Source organism: Peromyscus maniculatus, chromosome X (assembly GCF_049852395.1).
Source record: "Peromyscus maniculatus bairdii isolate BWxNUB_F1_BW_parent chromosome X, HU_Pman_BW_mat_3.1, whole genome shotgun sequence".
Lineage (NCBI taxonomy): Eukaryota > Metazoa > Chordata > Mammalia > Rodentia > Cricetidae > Peromyscus > Peromyscus maniculatus.
In genome coordinates, this window is record NC_134875.1 from 135,215,519 (window position 1) to 135,240,799 (window position 25,281).

A 25,281-nucleotide genomic window follows, 5' to 3' on the forward strand; every position below is an offset into this window, starting at 1 on the left:
GTGACTCCATCTGTCTCATCTGCATGGTCTGTCTCATCCATAGAGACAGCCAGAGCCTTACAGATTTGGTTGTGTGCTGGTGCACTCTATTTTACCCCTTCCCTGGGCAGACACACTGCTAGGGAGTCAAAACCACCCTGGGGTGCAGTTTTGTTGGCATACACAGCATCCAAGTTGTGAGATGGCTGGAGGAGTATGTCGAGAATCCCTGGTCACTTCCCACAGTATAGGGCTGGCCACACACTACACAAAGGTATGTCAAAGCCTGTGTGGTTGCCTTCTGCTTAGTCCGGACAGTGAGGTAAGCAAGCCAAGGGCCTGTACCATGGTGCCAGCATAAGCACACAACTCCCAGACCCAGGAAGGGATCCAATGTAATCGACTTGTCATGCCTTGAGGGTGCTTCTCCCCTTCTGATCTGACCAGGCGTCGTTCCTAGTCATCCCCCACTTGAGGAATGCCTGGACACACACTGGACATTGTTCACAGGCATTTCCTGTCTCTTCTTGAAAGACCTCTAGTCTCCATTGGGCATTTACCTCTGTCATGGCCTTGCTTCCTGCATGCCCAGGTTATCACAGCAGTCTCCTCCACCACTGGCTTTTGTATCAACGTCATCATTCCCCGGGTTGAGTAAAGGTTTATGGCCTGCTACTTGATAGATGGTCACAGACTTCTATTTTCCTAAACACCAGAGAGCCTCTCACAGGTAATGACCCCACAAGGACCCATGGCCCAATTCCCAATCCTGCAGGTGCCATTTGGGGATCTACAAAGAACCCCCTTAATACTCTGTCCAATTATCTATGCACACAAGAAGAGGGGAAGGCTCATTTGTAATTACTAACAGCGCATCTCTTAATTTAGCCCACTGACTGCTTTGGCTGACCCCTGTCTCTATCCAGAGGTCAGTGGATAGCTGGACTGACACTGCTCTCCATGTGGCTCGTGGTCCCTTGCTGCAGCTATCAGTGTATCAGGCATTGGGGGCCAGAGTAGCCCCTTCTTGGTAAGGACATGGTTCCATGGGCCCCATGTCCTAGAGCCCCATGTCTGCCATTGTTACTTATTCTACCCGTCCCAGGATGTCCTGCAGTTCAGCTGTTAGGGGATTACTCCTCGGTGCTTGCTCTGGTCTAGGTAGGCCCCTCATGTAAGCCATCCATGGAGTGGCTAATCAAGACCTCACCACTGCATCCAGCAGTGGGATGCAGTACACACTAGACTTTACCGCGTCCGGTGATAGACTCTCCAGCCTGAAAGGCTACATATACCACTGTCCACTGCTTCCCGATAAGGGCTAGGCAGGTCTTAACCGCATGGTACCTCTTCCCCATATGTTGCCATAATCCCCAAGCCAACCTTGTTATGTGCACTTCAAATGAATATGGTTGATGATGCTGAAGTGAGGAAAACGTTTGCTAATTCCTTACCTGATCTCAGTTCATCCTGTCCCTTAGGCATGCATAGTACTTAGCTCACCTGCGTTGTTCCACTTCTGGAACTACAAGGGTTTCTGTTCCCCTCCCTAATCAAACAGTGATGCCATGATAACACAGCTATGCCCCCTCTTTGTAAAATGTTCATTCCTGTCATACTTGTCAACAGCCGCCACACCTGTGTCAACGGAAATACCCAACTTGTGGCTTCTACCTTTATAAACCCCCTGCCTTATGGAGTTGGGGCTGCCTCTTTAGATGTACAGTCACAAGGGTGCATGCCCCTGGCTGGGTCTGTGCGGCTCAATAAAAACTCCCAATTCATAAAGCGCTCATCCTGGTCTCCTTCCCTTGGGTGAGAACAACTCAGCTCCCACAATCCTAAGCGCCTGTATTTGGTCAATGGCCCATTTAGCTGCCTCAGTCCAATCCCATGCTCCTCTTTTTTGACACAAGAAATACAAAGGACTCAATGTCCGGGCCAGGCGAGGGGGAAACAATTCTCCACCAACCCCACAATCTCACGAAGGTTTGTAATTGCTTGACTGTCATCTGTTGGGGGTATGGCTTCACTTTGCCAAACAGCCTCCGGTAGAGTTTTAGTCTTACCCAACCAGATAATTGCACAGGAATTTGACAGACAAACCCGGCTCCTATACTTTGTAGCTGCTCACTGCCCATTCCTATGATTCCAGAGCAGCGCTCAGACTCTCAGCCGCCAAACCTGCAAGAGCATCAGGGGTCAGCCTGGTATCCTCAATATGACACAATGGGATTGCCTTAGGCCATTTCCCGGAATCCGAATTCTGAGTCACCCAAGTATGACGAATATGTAGATACCACAGGGGCAAAACAACAGCTGTCCATTGTTGACCTTCGTTGCCAGCTGGGGGTCTGGACTCATTTGTTTCCTCTGCCAGCTAAAGAAGCAAAAGGCAGGACAAATCTTGAGTTTGTCAGGCAGCAGCCGTGAATCTCCACCATGGTAAACAGGAAACAGAATCAGCGGTTGAAGAAAGGCTTTTATTAGGGCAGAGGAAACACACACACACACACACACACACACACACACACAGCAGGAACATAGAGAAAAAGATCTTATACCAGGCGGGGGGGGGGGGGGGGAGGTGTCAGGAATTTGAAAATCCAGTCCTTCTTTGAGGGCCAGTCCAAGTTTTTTACGCCCCTGAAGAGTCTTCCCACCCGTCCTTTATGGTTGGTCAGTTTGAAGAAAGACAGGATGACGGATTGGCCCACAACCATTGTGTAAACACATACTGATCGGGCCGCAAACTTGTTGAGCCGGTCTGTCCGCAGGGGGCCTCTTGGCAGGAAAAAAGCCTTTGTTTGCAGACCTTTTGTTTCAGACCAGGAGGGTGAGGAAGAAGGCAGCCACTTGTATTTCCTTGCCACGGCCCCTCTCCCTATCTGTCTGTCTAACTCTTGGTCCTTCATTCTCCCAGGCAGTGACAGCAGAGAAGAAGAAGAATATGACCACCACATCCCGGTATTGACCCCAAATCAAAGTCAATTGCTCCATGCGGTTCGTGATGGATGGCACCCGCGCATGCATGGATAGAGTCACTTGATTCCGTTCCTTGTAGTTGACAATCATTCTCCACCATCCACTCACACTGACCACAGCGGGGAGCTGTAGGAGCTGCACGCTGCCCATGTTATATCAGCTGCTTCTGATTACAAAATCGACTGAGGAATCTCGTCCTGCTCCCAGGTAGCCAATATTTCTGGACCCAGACTACTCTCCTGGGGGGGTTGGTAGCACTGGTGGGCCTTGCACCACTGGCTTAATAGTCCTTACAGTTTTGGTGGCTTGGGGAGTTACTAGCCCTTAAGAGATGTCCACCTCCAGGATATATTTAGCTACCGGAGAAACATACATTACTATGACCGGAGGCGCAAACAGCGGGTATCCAAAGTCATGGACACTGGCTTATCCTTAAATGCATGGCAGCCATATCTGTCTATGTATATGGCCAGTCCAGGAGCCTACAGACTCAAGTACTCAGCTCTAGTGTTAGCAAGGACCACTACTCTGCACATCGCTGGAGGTGGGCGGTAATGACAACGAATAGTCAATTTCACATTATGCCTCTGGTCTTCTAGACTCTTAAACTTCTTCTTACTTCTAAACGGAGCTGTTGGGGCTCAACAGAGGTCACTCTCATACACCCCAATTGTACCTCTATCCAAGGCTGATGTTTGTGATTTCCCTCAAAGGAAGCTGGTAGTGGAGACGGGGCACTAACTCCCTCAGGTCTGACGTATGTACAGACCTAGGGAGGTAATGGCTAGGGGAAGTCTGTTCTCCAGGTCTGGGCATTTAAAACCCCGGAAGAGTCTTCCTCCCTTAATTTAGGGTTGGTCAGTTTGAAGAAAGCCCTATAGGATATCCCACAACTGCTCTGTGACATGTCTTGAGCAGGCTTTGAACTTGTTGAGTCAGTCCATCAGCACAGGGGCTGCTGGTGGGAGACAGAAGCCCACAAGGACTTTGTTTTAAGCTACCAGGCTTTTGTCTCAGGTTAGGAGGGTGAGGAAGGAGCCGGCCATCTTGGAAATTCACTTCCTTTATTACCTAGGCATGGCCCCTCTACCTATCTGCCTACCAGGGGGTCTGTCTAAGTCCTAGTCTCTTACTTCCTCCTCACAAACACATAAAGGTAGTATCCATCTGCTGCTCGGGCCACAATATAGTCCTGCAGCCTTTCCCTCTCACAGACACTTGACAGGCACCCTATGGAGACACGTGTGAATCTCTAGCTAACAGCCTTTCAAATGCCGGGTTTCTCACCTGGGGAAGTGAGCATACATTGACTCGGGTATTGGCGACTACACATCCTGCTCCACATCCCCTTCCCTGCTCCCTGCTGGGGAATCAGAGAGTCTGGCTATCACCCCCATCTCAGAAAGGTGTAAGAAATACTCCCACTTCTGCCATGTAGGCCCTGATTTCCTTTCTTTAGAGCCCCCAACATGCTGTCTGCTTCTGATGCTGGGGCCTGAACTCTCCTCAGAGCCCCTCCATGCTGTTGCCTATCTGTCTATCCATGGCATCAATAAATCTAATAAACTCTGTATTCCCCACGATACGTTTCAGTCTTCCCTGGGTACCTCTATCAGAGAGCTTTCACCTCGCCCAGCTATTGAAAAGGTGCCTCAAGTCATCTGACATGGCACAAGGTCATCTAACATACATTTAAAGTTAGCCTTTGAATTCTACATGCACGCACCAAAGCATACACATGCACACCTCTGCGCGTGCACACACACGCACACGCATATGCACACATACATATACTGCACACATATTAAAATGAAAAAGGGGTGGATATGATTAAAATACACTGTATACATGGATAAAAATCCCCCAAATAAATAGAAAACATATTTGAAAATTAAAATAAGAAAGACACCTGGAATAATCAGAAACAACCAAATGTCCACCAGAAGAGAGCTGGCTGAGTAAATTATGGCATATCAACACGATAGTGCCATAATGTCACTCTCTGGGGATGGTGATACCTCCTGTAGTCATGTCTGCGCAGCTCTGGCAGTGCTTCCCACATTTGCCCCCTGGGGACTCTGGAGAGTCTTCACAGAGTCTACTTCCAGCCCTGGCACTGTTCTATTTCAGACTGGGCACAATTTCCTGTCCCTTTTTTTTTTAAAGGATCTTTATATGTATCTCAGACTAACCTGGTGCTTATTAAGCACCCTGGGTCGGCTGAACTTGTGATCCACCTGTCTTAATCTCTCATGTGCTAAGATTCCAGGTGTGTGCCACCACGCCCAACAGTCCTCATTCTTAATATGAATTCTGACCCAGTAAATGGAGAAGCAGAGTGTTTGCTATAATAGTGTAGAAGAAGGGTGGGTGGGAGGAATACCTTGTGACACTTTGTGCTGAATGCAATGATGACAAGACAGTGAGACTGGACATCAGGGATTGAATTACTTGTAAGGAGCAGATAGCGCGTCAAAAAAAGTGGGATCAATCATCATCACGACGATATAAATAAGGCTTGGAAGCACTCAGGCTTGCTTTGTACTGATGCGGCCTGAGCATCAATGAGGTTGCCCAGGAGGGCGCCTATATTTAGGCAAATGGGAGTTTCTTTTGTATTTCATCCAGCTCTCCCACAGAAAGGGCCTCATTTCCCCGTAACTCCTGCGCAGTATCATGGAGAAACGTGATCTTACATGGAGAACAGGGCTGCTGCTGCTGCCAAAAGACAGGCGCTGTCGGAAAGGCGATGGCTGGGGGGGGGGGGGACACAGGAAATGAGTAAGAACCCATGAAAGCACTTTGACCTGAGGAGACACACAAGGCTGAGATTACCTGCCTGGATATTAAAAGTCATTATCCCTGGTGGGTAAAATCTAGGCAGGACAATTGTGCTTGTCTCTGTCTGGGCTCTGCATCTTATCCGTGCAAGGCAGGAGGAGAGGGAAAATTGTCTGGCAATTTTACTTCTGCTACAGGAAATCCTGCTTTACTCACAAAGAATGTGAACTTCTCTAAGGGTAACCTACAGGGACTGGGGTAGCCCTGGAAAGGCAGAGCCAGAAATGTTTTTCTTGAGAGGTCAAGTGTGGGGGAAGAACAGGCAGAGCAAACACCCCGCTTCCTTTGTTTGCCAAAAGCCTGAAAAGTGGGCGGCTGTCCCCTACCCCCACCTCCTCTTCCACTCACTCCTCCTTTGTGACAATGCAGGACCGGACTGCCTGTGGAGCTCTTTGCAAGGCGCCGGATGTAGCGACACCTACAACCCCAAGGTTGTCCTTCATCCACTGGCTCATCCTTGGAGAACCAAAGGGCTGTAGAACCAAGAAACACATTGGCTGCAGAACAGAGCATGCTGGCTGGCTCTCTGCCTCTCCCTATTTGACAGACAGCCACATCTTTTCATGCAGTGCCAGCCACATTCCTGAGACATGATGTCAAGGTCTGAGTAAATGGATTTAGCTGTATCGAGCATCTGGGCACCGGGGCCCCGCATTTAACTCCGACAAATTGGCAATTTGTGCCACCAGTGGTCCCTTCATTGACCTTAACAACACGGTCTGCATGTTTCAGTATGATTCTACCCATGGCAAGCTATAAGGCACAGTTAAGGCTGAGAAAACAGGAAGCTTGCCGTGAATAGGGCCAATGTCAAATGCGTGATGATAGTGCTCAATATGTTGTGGCACTGGTTTCTGCAGGAATATTGGGGAAATGGGGGTTCCCTGGAAGGGCCAAGCTAAAAGACAAATTATCTCTGCCCCTTCTGATGTCTCTGTATTTATGATGGACATGAACCATTAGCAGTACACAAGATTCTCATCAATGCCTTCTGTACCACAAACTTAAGCACTCTTCCAAACTTAGGCCATGGTATCAGAGAAGGACTTCTAGTCACAATTCCTGCCTTAATTGCCACCCAGAAGATTATGGATGATTCCTCAGGGAAACTGTGGTGCGATGATCCTGTAGCTGCCTAGAAGATAATCCCCCTGGTCACTAGTGCTGTTATGGCTGTTGACAAGGCCATCCCTGATCTCAATGGAAAGCTACTGGTATGATTGGCTGTGTGCCCTCTTTTAATGTGTAAATTATTAATCTGATTTGCTGCTTGAGAAAGCCAAATATGAGGATATCAAGAAGTTGGTGAAACTGGCATCAGAGGATAGATAGCCTAATGGGCATCCTAGGTTACACCGAGGACCAGATTGCCTCTTGCGACTTAAAGAATGACATGAGGCATACATGGTGGCGCACGCCTTTAATCTCAACACTCAGGAGGTAGAGGCAGGCGGACCTCTGTAAATTGAGGCCAGTCTGGCCTATATAGTGAGTTCCAGGACTATAAAGAGACCCTGACTCAAAAACAAAACAAAGCAAACAAACAAAAAATCAAAACAACACAGCAATAACAAAAAAAAACTCTAAAAAAATCAAATCAAAAAAAGAAAAGAAAGAAAGAAAAGAAAAGAAAAAGAAAGAAAAGATGAAATGGAGAGGGGGTTGGGACCAAAACCAATAAAAGAAGAATCCAGCTGTGAATTTATTCTTGTTTGTAGAGTCTCTTTCTAAAAAGCTCGAGAGTCACATGCCCAACCTGGCTTTAAGAAGAATAGAGCTGTTTACAAAAAACAGTTTCTTTTAATCTCCAGCTCACAAGTTATTTTGGAAATATGAAAGGAAAAGTTCATATTCAGAAACTGGCTGTAGAAAAAAACCCTCTCTGGTTTCAGTGTGAAGCATGTGGGGTCTAAAGGAAAGAAAGCCAGGCAAGAATCTACCAGTTGGATTCAAGCTGGGATTGTATTTTTTTTTTTACATTAAAAAAAATTTAGCTTCCAAAGTGGCAGGTTTCCTTATGACGTTTCCATGGTTACTTAGGTTGGGTCGATCGGTTCCCACTGCCTCCTCTCCCTCAGCTCCCAGTTCCCCTTCTCCACTTAAACACTGAACCTCCTCTATTCCCTCCTCCCACTGTTCTAGTATGTTCCCCACTCCTCTCCATTAAGGCCTCTTTTGTCTCCTCTCGTCTCTTCCCAATATTATATTTCCTTTGGCAGATGCTCATTTTCTCTGAAAAAAGTTGAGAAGCCAATCTACATCAGAATCAGGGTGCTTGTGCGGCATGAAGGACTTCCTTGTTGATAATGGTTGAAGACTAAATTACATGAATGAGACAGTAAGCAAGGAGACTTACATTCCAACAAATATCTGAGCATGAATGCTATCATCCTGGAAATAGTGGCCATGTCTTTCTTGTCATGACTACTAAGAAATATCCCAGAGAATATTAAAATGGCTTCCAAGTTATTGGTCCTTGCAGTTACCTCCTTTCTTAGACTATTTTCTATGTAGGAAGAGCAATTTCTTTTTATTTATTTATTTTTTAACTTTCTTTTTATTTATTTTGTGTGTCTTTTACATCATGTATCTTGATCCCATTCCTTTCCCTGTCCCTTTGCATTTGCCCTCTGCCCCTGTACCCCTCCAATAAAATTTAAGAGGGAAAAAAAGGAAAAAAAGAGAAAAACAAACAAAAAAATTTAAAGGGAAAAATTAAAAATCCCATCATAGAAGCTGCAGTGTGACACAGTGAGTCACTCAGTAAACCCCTTTGTCCATGTATCTTTACTTGCAAGTGTTCATTGCAAAGAGTCGTTGATCTGGTTCTGGTTCAAGATCTTTCGTTTTTTTTTTTTTTTTTTTTTTTTTACTACACTATGATGCTGGGCCCTCACTGGGACTCTCCTCTTGGATATCCTGTTGTTGCCTGGTGTTGTGGAGATCCTGCTGCTTTGGGTCTGCAGGACAGAGCCCCTTCACGTGCTCCAGCAGATCACAGATGAGGTGGATGTTGGGGTGGGCCAACTCATAACTCTGATTCTGGGCCTGGGCAGCTGCAGGGTTGGTCAGCCTGCCAGTTCTCCCCCATCCTCACCAGGTGAGCTCTCCAGTATTGCTCCAGCTAATTCACCTCTTGCAGCAATGAGGGAAGGATGGGGCCAGTTCTCCTGCTGTGACACCCTCAGGGGCCGCTCCCCCACACCCACATCATCAGGGCCGGCTCCAGTGTGTTGTCCAGGCGAGCACAGCTGCAGCTGTCCGGAGGCAGCCATGGCCCTCCTGCTCTTATGACCCCAAGGCCAGCTCCTCCACCTGTCTCAGGTGCTGATGGTATCTCTTCTCCACCCATACCACCACATGTCAGATGAGTAATGGGGACAGCTCTCCCTTGCTCACAATGTCAGGGCTTGGTTACCCTCACCTCAGACTATTGACCACGAGGCCAGCTCTGCTCTACTGCCTAGCTGAGGAGCAGGGCCCAATTTCCTGATTGCTGCAGCTGGTGAGGGGGAAGGTCAGCTCTCTAGTCTGCTGCAGATGACACTACTTGCTGTACGCAGGTGAGGATAGTCAGGTCATATTCCAGAACTGTAAATGAGTCCCAGAGGCCAGTGTGGACTTGCTCACATCTGACATCAGGATACCATTCCAATTGGAAAAAGTATGCTATAGAACAGTGTATAGAATATATTTGTGTGTGCTGTAAGATAAATATATAAAATATGCTTACATATTTAAAAACTTTATGAAAGAACATGACAGGAATTAAGTGATTTTACTAGTTCTGGAGGGATGGTGGGCAGGGAAGAGAAGGGACTTTTTCCTTATTATTATCATTTGAAAATTTTACCATGAATACATGTTTCTTTTATAATAAAAACCTTTAATCAAAAATATAGATGAGAAATATGTAATCATATGCCATATAATGATGTTTCAGTCAACAGACCATATATGATGGTGGTCCTATAAGATTGTGATGAGGCCGAAAAAATTCTTATTGCCAAAGGATGACCGAGCAATTGTAAAATAGTGACAGAGTACAGTACTCACATGTGTGTGGTATGCAGTGCTAAAAATATAGGTGACAGCTAAACTACACAGGTATCTCCATATCTTGGTTTTCATGTGTGAAATAATAGCTAACCCACAGGATCACGGTGATGATTGAATGACTCATGCATTCAAGTCTTCAGAGCAGTGCCTGGCACACAGTGAGTGCTCACTTAGAAAAAGAATGGTCTGGACTAGGCGGAAGGCAGGCTGCTTTGACGTGATAATCTCTTTCGCCACCTTGTGGTAGGTGAGCACAAGTCAGGAAGCAACGCGTGCTAACACAGACTCGAGCTTCCTAGAAGTTTGGACCTTAGCTGGATAGATGAATTGGGACTTGGAGAGTTGAGAATGTAAGGAAATAAAAACGCAAGTAGGGTATCTGCATGAGGATCAGAGTCCTTTACTTCACGGTCATCTTTGCTCCCAGATGTTCCTGATCCCTAGCCATGATTTTTTTTTTTGGGGGGGAAGTAACTCACGGCTGTTTCTTTTTAGGTCCTTCTTTTTGTTGTTGTTGTTGTCTCTGCACAGTCCTGGCTGTCCTGGAACTCACTCTGTAGACCAGGCTGGCTTCAAACTCACAGAGATCAGAGTGCTGGGATTAAAGGTATGCACCACCACCACCTGGCTTAGGTCCTTCTTTGTTGGCTAGACTTTAGTTTTACCCCCCCCCCCCCACACACCTTGCTACTTAAGGTAAAACGTGTGTGTGTGTGTGTGTGTGTGTGTGTGTGTGTGTGTGTATGTGTGTGTGTGTGTGTGTGTGTGTGTATGTGTGTGTGTGTGTGTAAGGTGTGCCTGCCTGGTGCTTGCAGAGGTCAGAAGAGGGCCTTGGATCTTTCCTGGAACTAGAGTTGTGGACAGTTGCGAGCCACTCCATGGGTCCTTGGAATTGAACACATATCCTCTGTAAGAACAAAGTGCTCTTAACTACTGAGGTATCTCTCCAGTCCCAAGAGTGAGTTTTCACAAACAGATGTCCTGGGGGCATAGTTCTGAACTGAGACACAGTAGTGTCCATGTGGAGAAAAGGAGGGATCACACATGTTTCTACCACTTAGCCTTCAAACAGATTTCTGATAGGTATTATTCACACACACATACATACACACACACACACACCATCTATCATCTTATCTATCTATCTATCTATCTATCTATCTATCTATCTATCTATCTTGCTACTTAAGGAAGCTTAAGCTGGTGTATGCATGCACAGAAATACATGTGAGCAATACACTCAAACACATAAAGCAAAATAAATCTTAACTTTTCTTTTTAATCCTTACATCTCTTGGTCACAATCTACCACATCCGTGAGATGTGGCTTCCACCAGGCAGTTGTGCTCACTTGTTTGATCCAAAGTTTCAGTGAAGAGCATCTGGTCAGTAGAACCTAGCTAGGGCTAAGCCTGGGTTTCCATCCGAGGGAGGCGGGACCCTTAGTGCAAGGATTTCTGAAAATTCTCAAGGACTGTTTAGAAAAGGTTGGGCAGGGCAGGGCAGGGCATGGCAATGTTCTGATCTGTGCAGGGGAGAATGAGTAATTCAGAGTCCTGTCTTCCTTCCCCAGGCCCTGCTCTTCCAACTGTGGGCTTTAGCTATGGCCCAGACACATCTGGAGTCTAGATCTGCCTAAGTGTTGGTCAGATTACCAATAGGCTGTTTGCTGGGTGTGCAAGCTGTTAACAAACGGGAGTTTATTTTTTTTGGGGAGGGAGGAGGCTTGGGTCTCCACTGGAGCACGGCCCATGTTGCCTGATTGGCCACTGTTTTGCAGAGAAGCTAGCTCAGTGCCTCATGAACAAACTGAGCTGGCCACTCGCCTTGGACTTGTAAAATCTTGACATTTCAGGGTCCTCATCTCAAGAGAGGACTAAGGGACGTTGTTTTGGGGTGTCTTGATAAATAAGGGAAATCAGGGGCAGCTCCAGTCTCAAAATCTACACTTTTGCCCAGGGCTTCTGTCCCCCTCCCCTACAGGAGAGGACTCTCCTCCGCATTCAGTGTCTCCATTCTGGTTCTTCTGTGCTGCCAGGTGTTTCCAGGGCCAATTCTGCACTCAGGGCTTGTTTCCAGGAGGAAGAGATGAAACATTCTAGCTTGGGCATTGCTGCATCTGAAATCCCGTAGGCATTGAACTTTATATCTAGGGGGATGGCTAAGCCTGCAGCCTTGACATTTGAACAAATGTCAATCTCTAGTTCTGCCCAGGACTGTTGATAGACCACTAGAGGGGGCCGGTGTGCTTCTGCTTTGGTGGAACAGGGCACTTCCTGTTTGCACCCCGTTCCTGTTCTGGAAAAAAAAAAATCACTGTTGCTTAGCAACAAGGAAGCCAGTCATGCCTGTACCTCATGTCTCTGTCACTAACCCCAAGTGAGACATGGAACATAGTCTCCTTCAGATATTACCTACTGTAACAGTTTGGAGCTTACTAGTTTACTTGAAATGTGGCCTGTGAGCCACATTTGAGGGGACTCAAGGCAGCCTACATATTCAGTGCATTTGCTAGGAGGACTCGTGGGGCTTAGTATATCATGGCATTCATAACTAAGGTTTGCTATAGCAAAAGGACGTCGAATAAGACCAATGAGGGAAAAAATATTTGGGGTTTGGAGAAGTCTATGCACAGGCTTCTTTATGTACTCTTCCTCTTGTAAGGGGACATACAAATATACCCTTTCTCAGGAATGAAGTACACACTATGTAGGTGATATATTTTTTTTTACCCAAGAAAGCTTGTTCCTGAGGACTGATTACTAAACACTCACTACCTAATATGTACCAAATTCCGGCCTCTCAGGAGAAAGCAAGCAGAGTAGGCCTCATGGTTCGTACAACTTGGTTTGGCGCATTGAGCCACCCTTATGATTTAGAGAACATGTCAAGTGCCCTACTGCTTTTGTACTTCTGCTTTAGCAAACTATCCCAAGCACGTGCTTCTAACCCCAGAATCTGGGCAGCTGAGTCAGGAGGACTAGGAATCCTGCCTGAACTAAGATACCCTGTCTTTAAAACCCACAAGCCAAACAAAATCTATCTTAACCAAACAAACTAGTCTCAATTACCCCAGCCCGGAGGCTCAAACTCTACAGCTTTATCATCTTAGAGTTCAGTAGGTCAGAAAGGCAACCTTGGGTTAGACTGTAGTTGTTGACAGGGCCATAGTCCTTTCTGAGCTGCTAGGAATCAAGTTCCTGCTTGCTCAGGTTGTTTGGCAGAACCCAACTCTTTTGGGATTATAGAAATCTATTTCCTTGATGTCAACAAACTGAGTGTCATTCCTAGCTTCCAGAGGCCACCACATTCCTTAACTTGTGGCTCCTCCAAATTCAAAACCAGAACAATGAGTTGAGTCCTTCTCGGGTCACATCTCTCTAGCCCCATCTGGGAAAGATTCTCCCATCTTTATGAGTTCATGTGATTAGATTTGGCCCACCCAGGTGAGCCAGGGTAATTTTTCCATCTCAGATCCTATAACCTTGACTACTTCCCTCCTCAAAATCCCTTCTGCCAAGGGAAGTAACAGGCTGTGGGCATGGAGATGCAAACAGCGTTGAGTAGGGGCCCAAGACAAGTGCTTTCCAGATTGCCACCCTGAAAGCACACATTTCAAAAGGTAACCATCTTAAGGTGGTTGTCATAACTCTTCTGCATATCCATGCATCATATGGAAGGAAAGATGGCATCATGAGTGAGAAGTGATACTGCATCTCAACAGCCACTCTTCTGCTTGCTATGTTCAGCCCACAAAGATGTCTATATATCAGATTCCAGTATGACATACACAATCTAACTTTGGGACTGGGCAGGGCTGTCTATTCTTCTTTCAAAATCCAGTTAGGAGCTAAGGTTAAGGAAATGGTTGTCTCATGATTATGAGCACAGAGATTGGTAGAAATATAGTCTACTGAGAACTCTTAGCTATGTACCATGAGCAAAATATTTTTGTAATTCTTACCTTCTTTAATATTTCCAAATATAATCTTACTGTTTTATATAGGCTTGGGATTGAGAGAATAGATGTAATCTGTGGTGCTCCTGGATGGCTAGCATCAGTAATAGTGTGGAAACCATTGGAAGCCAGAGGCATGTGCTGCGTTCTTAAAGAGTGAGAGTTTGTCTAGAGTCCTCAGCAAAATAATTTAGGGCCCCACGAAAAACACTCCACTGCCTTGATGGTGGTTTTCAAATGAAGATCCTACTTACCCTTTGCTAGACTAGCCGTGAGTTGCCCTGAGAGAAAAGCACAATGTCTAGATAACACAGCAGCAATGGAGTGCCTCAGCCCTCCCGTCAGAACCATTTATTCTAGGGTCAGCCGTCCACTGAGGCAGAGACCAGGTTCTTCCATTTCTGTGGAAGAGAGCCTGGTCACTGCAGTGAACAAAGAATCATGTCAGACTGAATTTTAAGGGATGAAAATCAGGGCAGATTACAATTACTAACTCACTGATGTGTGAACTCTCTTCTTATCGCTGTAACACCTTGTGACTCCTAACTTAATAACACTCCGAATTGCAGGGAAGTTTCCCATGACCACTGGAGAAAAAGACAATAAAAATGCTCGTGGAGCATCGTCTAGCGTGGTTAAAAGCTCACCAGGGCAAAATGAGTCGTCCCTTTGAACAACAAGCGGAGAGCAATGTACTGAATGGTGTTTGGTGGGTACAATTTTTAAGGGAGAAGAGATGGAGTGTGGTCTGATTATTAGATCGTTCTGACACATAAAGACATTTGAGCAGGAGGGAATCCTGGTCTGTGTTTTATTAAGCTGTGTGCCCTATGAAAACACGCTTGCAAATTGCTGCATCATACTCTTCTTGTCTATGGAGTGGAAAAAATACCCAGAGAACAGTGTTATTGTGAAGAACGAATTAGAAAGTGCATTCTACAGAAATTGATTTTTAAATGAGACATATTCGTGTGTTATCCCTCTTCCTCCTGCAAATGAATAGCTCTATCAAATAAAGAGAAATTAGGTGAGATTTAGGGTAGTGGGTATATATTTTTTTTCAAGAATGTGGGTACGTTACAGTTGCTATAAGAGTATGGTGCTTAATTCTATATTTGCGTTAAGAATCATTTTCATAGATATTTGGTATTGTGTGCTGGAAAATAATGGTGGGGATGATGGGGATGACAATTCCGTGGACTTGCGGAGCTGGTCGTCTTCTCGTTTATCTCATCTGTTGTTGACAAAGCCCTCCTCTTACTCTTGTAAATGAAATGAAGCTATTGCCGGGTCTGCAGTGTTTGGTTGCCATGGTTTGAATTCGTTTCATAAGCTGTTGCTTGGCAATCCCACGCGTCAGCTGGCTTTTTTTCCTCAGCACTCTCGACACACGCTGTCTGAAGTATAATGAGACTGAGGCTGGGCAAGGGAGGACAGCAGTCCCCAGGCACTTTCTGTCTTCCCACACAGCCCTGTTGATTACCATGATGCCTGATAAATGCATTGATAGCAGAGCAATGAAGTGATTACAAATGTGGGATTGGGGGTTTATATGTTGTTCCGCTCTAATGTTTCCTTTAGTCCTTCACTTAGAACCTTGAGGCACCAGGTCCTACAGTGGTACAAAATATGGAAGAGAAAGTCTATTTTAAGCACCTGTACACAGTAGGGTTTCAGCAGCTCTGACCTGTACTGAGAAGGACAATGGAAGGTGTAGTAGCAAGAACTTCCTTTGTTCGATAGTAAAACCATCTGATGTAGTTTGGGTTTGCTTTGTGCAGTTGTAACTCACTTTCCACTCTACATAGTGTGAGGGGGCCTACTGTAAATCTGTAGAGCAAGATATAAATTTATAAATAAACTATGAGAGCCAAGGGGGAGAATGGGGTTATTGTGATTAGAAGAAGGTAGCTATGGATGATGCAAATGTCAATGGACACAGTAAGTGGCCACTTTTGGTTTTGGTTTTTCAAGACAGGGTTTCTCTGGCTGTCCTGGAACTCGCTTTGTAGACCAGACTCAACAAACTCTCCAACTCACGGAGCCTACCTCTACTGGGATTAAAGGCTTGTGCCACCACCACACCTGTCTCTCTCTCTCTCTTTTTTTCAGTAGGTGTCCAGTTTTGGGAAGAAAATCATGATTTATATCAGTTGCCTATTTTCATGGTGTAAATATTCCTGTGAAGGCCCGGGCCCAGCTATCAATGATACCCTTGAATGGAGTGTGGAGCTGGAAAGAGCTGCTGTGTTAGCCTCTTACTTCATAGCCCTCTGGAACCTACCTCAGCACAGGACTAATCCCTTTCCTAGAGGCAGCTTTACTGGATTTTTTTTTCTCATTTGTGGACATTTCCAGAAAGTTCCTGTTTTTATGGCAGTTAGGGGAGAGCCGGTTCTTAGGAATGCTCTTTTGGCTGTCAACTGGAAAGAATGTGGCCAAGGAAATCTCTGTTGTGCAAACCCAGCGTGTTCCTCTACATGCTGGCTCCTGTGCTTTTTCTGTCCAGGGATTGGAACTCCATGACCTTTGGGAGCTCCAGAGAAGGTTTAGTGCTTAGGGGTTACTTTGTGGTAGAAGCCTAAGACAATGTCTTTTTCCAAAGCCATCTTCTTCAATTTTTTTTTAATTAAATGTGTCCATGTGGCCCACAGTAAGTCCACATGAGTGCAGGTGTCCAGAGAGTCCAGAAAAGAGGTGGATCCTCTAGGGCAGTGGTTCTCAGTCTCCCTAATGCTGTGACCCTTCAATACAGTTCCACATGGTGTGATGACCCCTAACCATAAAGTTACGTCATTGCTACTTCATAACTGTCATTTTGCTACTGTTAAGATTTGTAATGTAAATATTTTTGGAGATAGAGATTTGCCAAAGAGGTCTCAAGCCAGTGCTATAGGTGATTGTGACCTGCACACCATGAGAGCTGGGAAGATCACGTGGGTCCTCGGCAAGAGCAGTACATGTTTCTAACAGCTGCGTCATCATTCCAGCCCCCAAGGCTATATTTTAACCTGTTTTAAACAATATTAGTATCTTTATACTAGACAGAAACCAGTTTTAAAACAAACCACTTTAAAAATTAGGGCAAGAGGGGTAGTTTAGTGATAGAGCACCCTTACTTAGCATACATCTTGCCTAGCATACACAAGAGCTGGGTTTGACCCCCCAGCACTGCATTAATTAATTAATAAATTAAGTAAGTATGAAGTTAAATGTGCCCCTCCCCTGCAGTTGTTTTAACTAGTGTAACTTTAGTGTAGCTGTCTGATTCTGAAAGCTGGAGTAAACCAGACATGTACATGTAAATGCCCACGCATGGGCTGATCAGTTCCGAGTGTCAGGCAGCGAAGGTGGCGTGGGAGGAGAGGCGCCTTAACCAGTTTTCAGCAAAACCATGTTATATGTATTTCACTTGAACCATAATGTGTGTTTCTTCCCTATTTTCTATCTGACAATGTCAAGTTTAATGACTTCCACGGATGGATTCCCCCAAACACAGTGCCTCCCCTCCAAATGAGCTGATAAAATTCTATGGTGTCTATGTGGTACACGTAGCACACAAGAAATCAGATCTAACACAATATTAGCTTTGTGAGAGGACTAAGCCCAATTAACAGAGTTTTTCATTTTGCTTCTTTGTTTTGTTGATGGGAACCTTAGTGCAAAGTTATCAACTTCAATAAAATTAATGATCCCAGTTCTAAGGAGAGTATCCAGTAGTGGGTAGAGCATACAAGTAGAGAGATAGACGGAAAAGAGGTTGAAATGTCCCAGGAAGAGCAAGTAGAGGGATTTTTGAGGAACTGGGTAAGCCAGGGGAGATAAAGGCTGTTTGGGAAATGGTGTGGCTGGTGAAGAAGAGTGGATCACCAGAGATGGGAAAGGAACACTTGGGAGAAGAAATAAGGTTTCTGAGCACTTTTTAGGATAAACATCTATCACGCTTTCAGAAACTAGGTAGTTTCACATCAAGGTTCCAGCAAATCTTGTATTTGGTCACTTGGTCACTTTCTAGTTTATAGATGGCTTAAAGAACAAATCTGGATTCTTATTCTCCCCTTTGGAATCTTTTTCATGGAGGCAATGTGATCATCAGTCTTGGTTGTCTGCTTAGCTGGATCTGGAATCAGCTAACAGGCAAATCTCTGGGTATGTTTGTGAGTGACTTTCTTTTTTTATTTTATAATTTAATTTAATTTTAGATATCAGCCACGGATTCCCTTGTCCTCCTCCCTCCTGCCCCCCCTTCCCCCCAGCCCACCCCTCATTCCCATCTCCTCCAGGGCAAAGACTCCCCTGAGGATTGAGTTCAACCTGGTAGATTCAGTCCAGGCAGGTCCAGTCCCCTCCTCCCAGGCCGAGCCAAGTGTCCCTTGCATAAGCCCCAGGTTCCAAACAGCCAACTCATGCACTGAGGACAGGTCCCAGTCCCACTACCTGGGTGCCTCCCCAAACAGTTCAAGCCAATCAACTGTCTCACTTATCCAGAGGGCCTGATCCAGTTGGGGGCTCCTCAGCTATTGGTTCATAGTTCAGGTGTTTCCATTCATTTGGCTATTTGTCCCTGTGCTTTTTCCAATCTTGGTCTCAACAATTCTCAATCATACAATCCCTCCTCTTTCTTGCCAATTGGACTCCTGGAGCTCCACCTGGGGCCTGGCCATGGATCTCTGCATCCAGTTCCCTCAGTCATTGGATGAGATTTCTAGCATGACAATTAGGGTGTTTGGCCATCCTATCACCAGAGTAGGTCAGTTCGGGCTGTCTCTTGACCATTGCCAGTAGTCTATGGTGGAGGTATCTTTGTGGATTTCTGTGGACTTCTGCAAGATTCGAGGGAAAGAGAGCTTAGGGGAGCAGGAGATTCCAACTGGATCAAGAACAGAGAGGGAGAACAAGAAATAAGAGACCATGATAAATGAAGACCACATGAGAATAGGAAGAAGTGAGTGACTTTCTTAATTAGGTTAAGGGAAGCGGAAAGACACCCTTTAAATGTGAGTGGCGAGTTCCAGTGGCAGCTTAGATGGGGGAGGTTGACGGGGAAGCTTTTGCTTTTCTGCTTGCTTTCCTTTGTGTCTTGCTGGCAAGTTCAACTACTCTATCTGTGAGTTGGTCTACCGTGAGGCTGCCTCTGCTATTGTTGCTGACATCAGAATTCAGCTTCTTTGGTCTTCCAACATGGTCTGAAAATCAATGACTCCCTACGAACACTCAAGGCCTCAGCACCAGATTTGGACTTTGGAGACACCCAGCCTCATGGACTGGGCAGCTAGCCCTTCTCACCTGCAGTGTAGGGACCCATTGCCACCAGAGGACTACCTCGACCACATGGCACAAGCCAGTCTAATACCCCCTTTAATACATCTTCATCCTAATGGTTTTGTTCCTCCCAAGAACCCTGAGAAATAGTCACTAATTCCAGCCAGGAAGTTGTCCTGACCTAATTAATAATGTCCCAAAGGCTTTACTTTCTAACACCATCACATTAGGAGTAAGAATTTCCACATATGAACAGCAGGGCACAAACACCAATGTCTTCCAAATATTTGAACATTTCTAAAGTCAAGAGGGGATGCATACCAATCCCAGTTCCCCCTCCCTTCCCTTCTCCCGCACCCCACTTCTTCCCATCCCATCCCCCATCCACTCCTCAGAGAAGGTAAGGCCTGCCTTGGGAAGTCAACAAAGTCAGGCAGAAACGTTTAATTTTGTTTGTTTTGAACCCTTTAAGCATCTGTGCTTATTTCAGTGTTGGTGAAAAGTGGGAGGGCTATTTTTTACACAATGAAATATTAAAACTTCTGAAGACCAGTTTTACATTTGGGGCCAATATTCAGACCCTAAGGGATTATGTTTCTAATTTATTTTGAAGAAATACTACCTCACACTGGCTCTTGATAAGTTCTGAAATTTTATTCCTAGCTAAGATTTATTTGGAAAACGTTTCTTTGAAAGAGAAAGGTGGTATATCTGAGATGATCAGTCTCTACCTAAGATCACATGCCATTTCTGCAGCACGAGATGTTTGCTAGGAGCAGCTGCCTAGCAACAGATTGTGCTTGTCAATGCTCACCCCACCCCTTCCATTCAGACGACTAGTGGAGCACCAGAATTACTACATGACAAAAAAAAAAATGGTTGTGCCGTCTTAATGGTCTGTTTCTCTCTCTGCCTTCTAAATAAAGGAAACTACTGAGGGTCATCTAGAGAAAGTGAGGCACTCACTGGCAGGCAAGAACATTATTTTTGGTTTTATGGAATGAGAATTAAGCTTCTGTCATGTTACCCTGATTAAGTTGTGCCATGTTTTGTTTTTTATTTGTTGCTTTTTATTTTTCGAGTGTAGCCTGGGCTGTCCTGGAACCAGCTCTGTAGACCAAGCTGGCCTCGAACTCACAGAGCTCCGTCTGCCTCTGCCTTCCAAGTGCTGTGTTTAAAGACGTGTGCCCCCACCCAGCTTTTCTTTTTTAAATTGTATCATGTTTTATCTGCTATGATAGATAGTGCATCTGTTACCTTAACCAGTATAGGGAAGTATCAGAGATTTTCCTAACCAATCATTAATTTCATACTTAACTCATGATCTTGCATTTTGCTTCTCCAAACCCTCCAGCTTTGAAACGCATTTCAGAAAACCATGCAGAGGAGCTGCTGGGGGAATAGAGACCAATGGGGTAGAGGTTGGGGGGTGGGGAGGCAAGTGGAAGAGAAGAGTGGGAGAAGAGGATTAGTAAGATGAATTATATATGAGAGCAACATAATGAAATCTACTACTTTGTATGCTAATTTTAAAAACCTAATAATAAAAATCGAAACCCTGTAGAAACAGTTCCTGTGTTGATGGTGGATGACTACTTTACCAAGTTCTTGGTTCTCTCTCTTGACCTGGGCCAAGTTCCATTAAAGTTGTCTTCCAGGAAAGGTCATAGGTGATCCAATACTAGACCCCAGTAGGGGGCTGTTTAGGAATTTTTGGTTGGAAAATATTTGGTGTGTTGATAGGAGATTAAAAATGCAACCCAAAGGAAGGAAACTCCAAGCATATGTGAAACAGGAATACCATTCTGGACAAATAAAGCTTATAAAATAGAAGAAAGATACATTGAAAAGCAGCTGAGATGATTTGAATGTAAGTGGTAGTGAAGGGCTGGATAGGAGCATATTCAGGGAGTTCCTATTTCTGGACTTGGGCTTCATCTGTACAGCCTACCATCTTCTGCACGCTTCCCTTTGGGCTGCGCAAGATCCTCACACTCCAGTAGGTCTATAGCCAACACCTGGAAGTGTTGCATATACAAGGATTTTGCCTAGGAGTGTGCATTTCACTTTCTCTGAATGATGAGGCACAGTCTGTGGAGGAGGGCTGGGGTGAGAATGCAAAGTAAGCCAGAAGCTCTGGCTGGAAACTGTTCCCTCTGCAGAGGGCTCCTAGGCTGACTGCTGTGCAGCATGGTACACTTTCAGACAGCCCAATGAGCTGGGAGCATCTATTTGACCAGCTCTCAGGCCTAGTGCCTTTGCTGCTGACTATTCTTGCTCGTTCAGTGGCTTGCTGAAGATGATCTGTACATTTTACTTGTCCCCTCATTTTTCTTCTTTTAGACCCAATACTTGGGTGTTAAGCAGAGAATAGTAAGGTAGTTCTCTACTAGATCAACTTATTCTGATAATAATATCTGACAGGGAGGATACTATGTGTAATTAAAAGCAAATTTTATTGAGGGTAAGGGACTCAAATTGCCCAAAGAAAGGAGTTTCTCTATTAGCATAGCATAGACTCCTTTCCTTTCATCTGTGGTTTGCGGGCCATGCAAAAAGGATATGCACCTGATAGGCCTTAATGAGGGTTCTTCAAAATAAGAGCAAGTTGTTGGAAAGGGGTGTTGGTGTCTATAAGGACTTTATTTTGATTAGCACATATATCAAATTTCAGTTGCACATAACAAATTACTGTAGCTATTATAACATCATATATAACATCATATACATTTAATACAAATAATCTCGTGCTTTCAAGGTCACTGAGAGGCTAAAAGAGGCGGCATTAAGCACTTGAATGACTTCTAGGACAGCTAAAAGAGCTGCCCCAGCAGGAGACTGCTACCTCTGCCACCACCGGGAAGCAGAACGTTCCTCTCCTAGCAGCTGTGTGCAGGATCACATAATCTAAGCCTAAACTGCAAGATTAGGAATCTTCCAGGACGGCTTTTGCTTGAGGAGCATACAACCTCAGCTGTGATATGGAGGAGCGGGACTGCCATTGTGTCTATTGTTTCAAAACCACAGCCGCAAGATGGAAGGCTCTCCTATGGCTGGCTTCCTCCCCACTTGACTGCATTTTGAAAGGTAATTTTCACATGAGTATACCTGATTAGTAGAACCCAAATTGCATACACTCTCTCGTTTCAGAGAAGTAATAGAGCCTTTGGCTCTCTAGCCTCTATCATAAAGGAAGGCACACTGTAAATGATTAGAAGAGATGTTTATCAAGCCAATTACAGTTTGCAACCAATCATTATTCCCTGTCCAGAAAGCGGCTTGCATCCCTGACCCTGACACACTGAGACCAGTCTTTCATGATGCAAAACAGGTCCAATTAGATAAAAGCTTCAATTTTGAAGCAAAGCAAATAGTAGCAACACAATATCACTGGATTGAGAGACATTATGCTTAATAAACCTGCACTGATGGAAGTGATAAAGGCAATCAAAAATGTAGCAAGCCTAGATATACAGAGTGAGGGAATATTTCTGAGAAAGAAACTAAAATCTGAAAATACAAATTCTGAGAAATAACAAGTTGTGAAACCCACTGGATGTGTTTTTAAAGCAGAAAAATATGCACACCATATTGCATATGCCGTGTTTATCTGTGGTGGAGACAGAGACTGCAGATGATAACAAAGAAAATAAAATAGCCGACTGTGGTGGTGCACATCTGTAATCCCAGTACTTTAGAAGTGGAGGCAGGAGAATTGTGGTTTGATGCAAGCCTGGGTTATGTAGTGGGATCTCTCTCTCTTTCTCCTCCTCCTCTCTCTCCCCCTTTCTCTCTCTCTCTCTCTCTCTCTCTCTCTCTCTCTCTCTCTCTCTCTCTCTCTCTCTCTCTCACACACACACACACACACACACACACACACAAATCCAAGAAGAAAGAAAAAAGAAAAATAAGATAAAATAAAAAGAGACTAACCCATACTAATTGATGATAAAAGTGTGCTGTGATCTTTGTAGTATGTAGCTCCACTCATGATTTTGTAACAGTTAATTCAAATATTAAAAGTTACTGAGGGTAAGGTTTCTGCACAGCAAAAGAATCAGTGGACATAGTGAAAGGGAACATGTGGAAAGGAGAAAATATTTGTAAACCATGTATCACATGAGAGGTTAATATACAAAAATATAAGAAACGCATACAACTCAACAGCAAAACAATAAAAAGACCAGATAACTGGCTTCAAAAATTAGGCAGAGTTTGCTTGAAGAGACATAAGTGGCCACCATGTGTTTGAAGGAGAAGCAAGGGAAGGAGAAGCAGCAGAACCAGCATTTGAAAGTGCCATAACGAAACCACACTGTACACGATAATTAAAAATAAACTAAAGGGAGTCAATATCACTGATCATTAGGGGAATGAAAATCAAATCCACACTGAAATATCACATCGCCCCTAACAAGATGGTCATTATCAGGGATGTGGAAATCATTAAGACTCTAGTATGTTGTTGGTATAAATGATATAGAGTCTATGGAAAATGACAGAGAAATGTCTCCAAAAAAGTAAATGTAGGTTTCGTTGCTCACTCTTTCCTGACCGCCTCCCTCCCCTTTGTAGAGTCCCCTTTCTAGTTCCCTTGCCTATATGACTCTCACCCCACAACATACTTGTAAACATCAAAAGCCGGGATTTGTGTAAGTCTGGCTCACTGGAGTAATAGTATGCTTTCCAGATCCATTCATTTTCCTGCAATTTCATTTTTCTTTACAGGTGAGAGGAGTTCCAAAGAGGACAGAGGAGATCAGAAGGTGGAGAGGAGAATCAACAGAATGAGTTTTGACTTAATACTTTTTATGGTAGTTTTTAAAAATAATTAAAGAAAGAGCTATACCCTTTCACCTTGGAAATGTTATGAATCATCATGAGGCATGTTTCATAGTAACTTCATGCATTTCAATACCGTTCAAAAATATTGGTCTGGGAACATGTTTAGCATACTCGAGGTCCTGGATTTAATCCTAAGCACCAGAGACAGACAGACAGACAGGTAGGCAGGCAGGCAGGCAGGTAGACAGACAGACAGGTGGCCAAAGGGACAGATGGGTGGATGGATGGTTAGACAGGCAGACAGGCAGGCAGATAGACATACGGCTGGAGGCTTGGTCGGACAGACAGACAGATGGCCAGAGGGACAGACAGATGGACAGACAGGCAGACAGATGGACAGACAGACAGATGGAGGGGTGGTCAGACAGACAAACAGATGGCCAGAGGGACAGCCAGACAGACAGAGGGACAGACAGATGGATGGATGGTCAGGCAGGCAGACAGACAGGCAGATGGACAGACAGACAGCTGGAGGGGTGGTTGGACAGATAGACAGATAGATGGCCAGGGGGACAGCCAAACAGCAGAGGGACAGCCAGATGGATGGATGGGCAGACAGGCAGACAGACAGACAGATGGACAGAGGGACAGACAGAAGACGGACACACACACACACACACACACACACACACACACACACACAACACCACATATATAGTGGCATACAGCTATAATCCTAGCTCTGTGGAAGCTGGGCAGGCAGATCATGAATTGGCAGTTGCATGTCTCAAATAGAAAAAATACTGTGAAGTATGACAACGTGGATGAAACCTGAGGACATTATGCTAAGGGTGGTAAGCTGATTACAAGACAGATACAATATGATTCCACTTGCATGTGGATTGTAAAATAATCCAATTGAAGCAGAGAGCAAACAGCAGTTGGCAAGGGCTAGGATGGAGGCAGAAATGTGAAGCTGCTATTCAGGGTGGGATGGGTTTACAGGGAGACAGGAATAGGTTTTAGAGATCCACTGTGTAGCTTTGTGCCTTTAATTACCAATACTATACTGTACACTGGAAAACTGTTAGGAGAGTAGATCTCACATTAAATGTTCTTACCACAAAAGAAAAGTAACTGCAGATAGAAGACACTTAGTGAGAACACTTCTAAACTGAGTAGGAATAATTAACTTACGTAAATTAGATTTACGGTCTAAAAAAAAACACTAAAAGAATCACTCCCTAAAATTTTGAAATACATAGTTATTAGTACATATAAACATAAATGGTTTACACAGCTTAAAACATGCCACACATGCTTAAAAATTTGATCAAGTATCTCCAAGTGGAAAGTAGTTAACATTCATTCCCTCAAAAAAAAAATTTTTTTTTTTTTTTTGGTTTTTCAAG

The 25,281-nt window shown here is 44.7% G+C and overlaps 1 pseudogene; it reads left to right on the plus strand.

Annotated features, from left to right (window-relative positions):
• Nucleotides 1–15,735: 15,735 nt before the first annotated feature.
• LOC143271082 (large ribosomal subunit protein uL29 pseudogene) overlaps nt 15,736–25,281 on the plus strand; it is a 31,961-nt pseudogene continuing 22,415 nt past the window's right edge.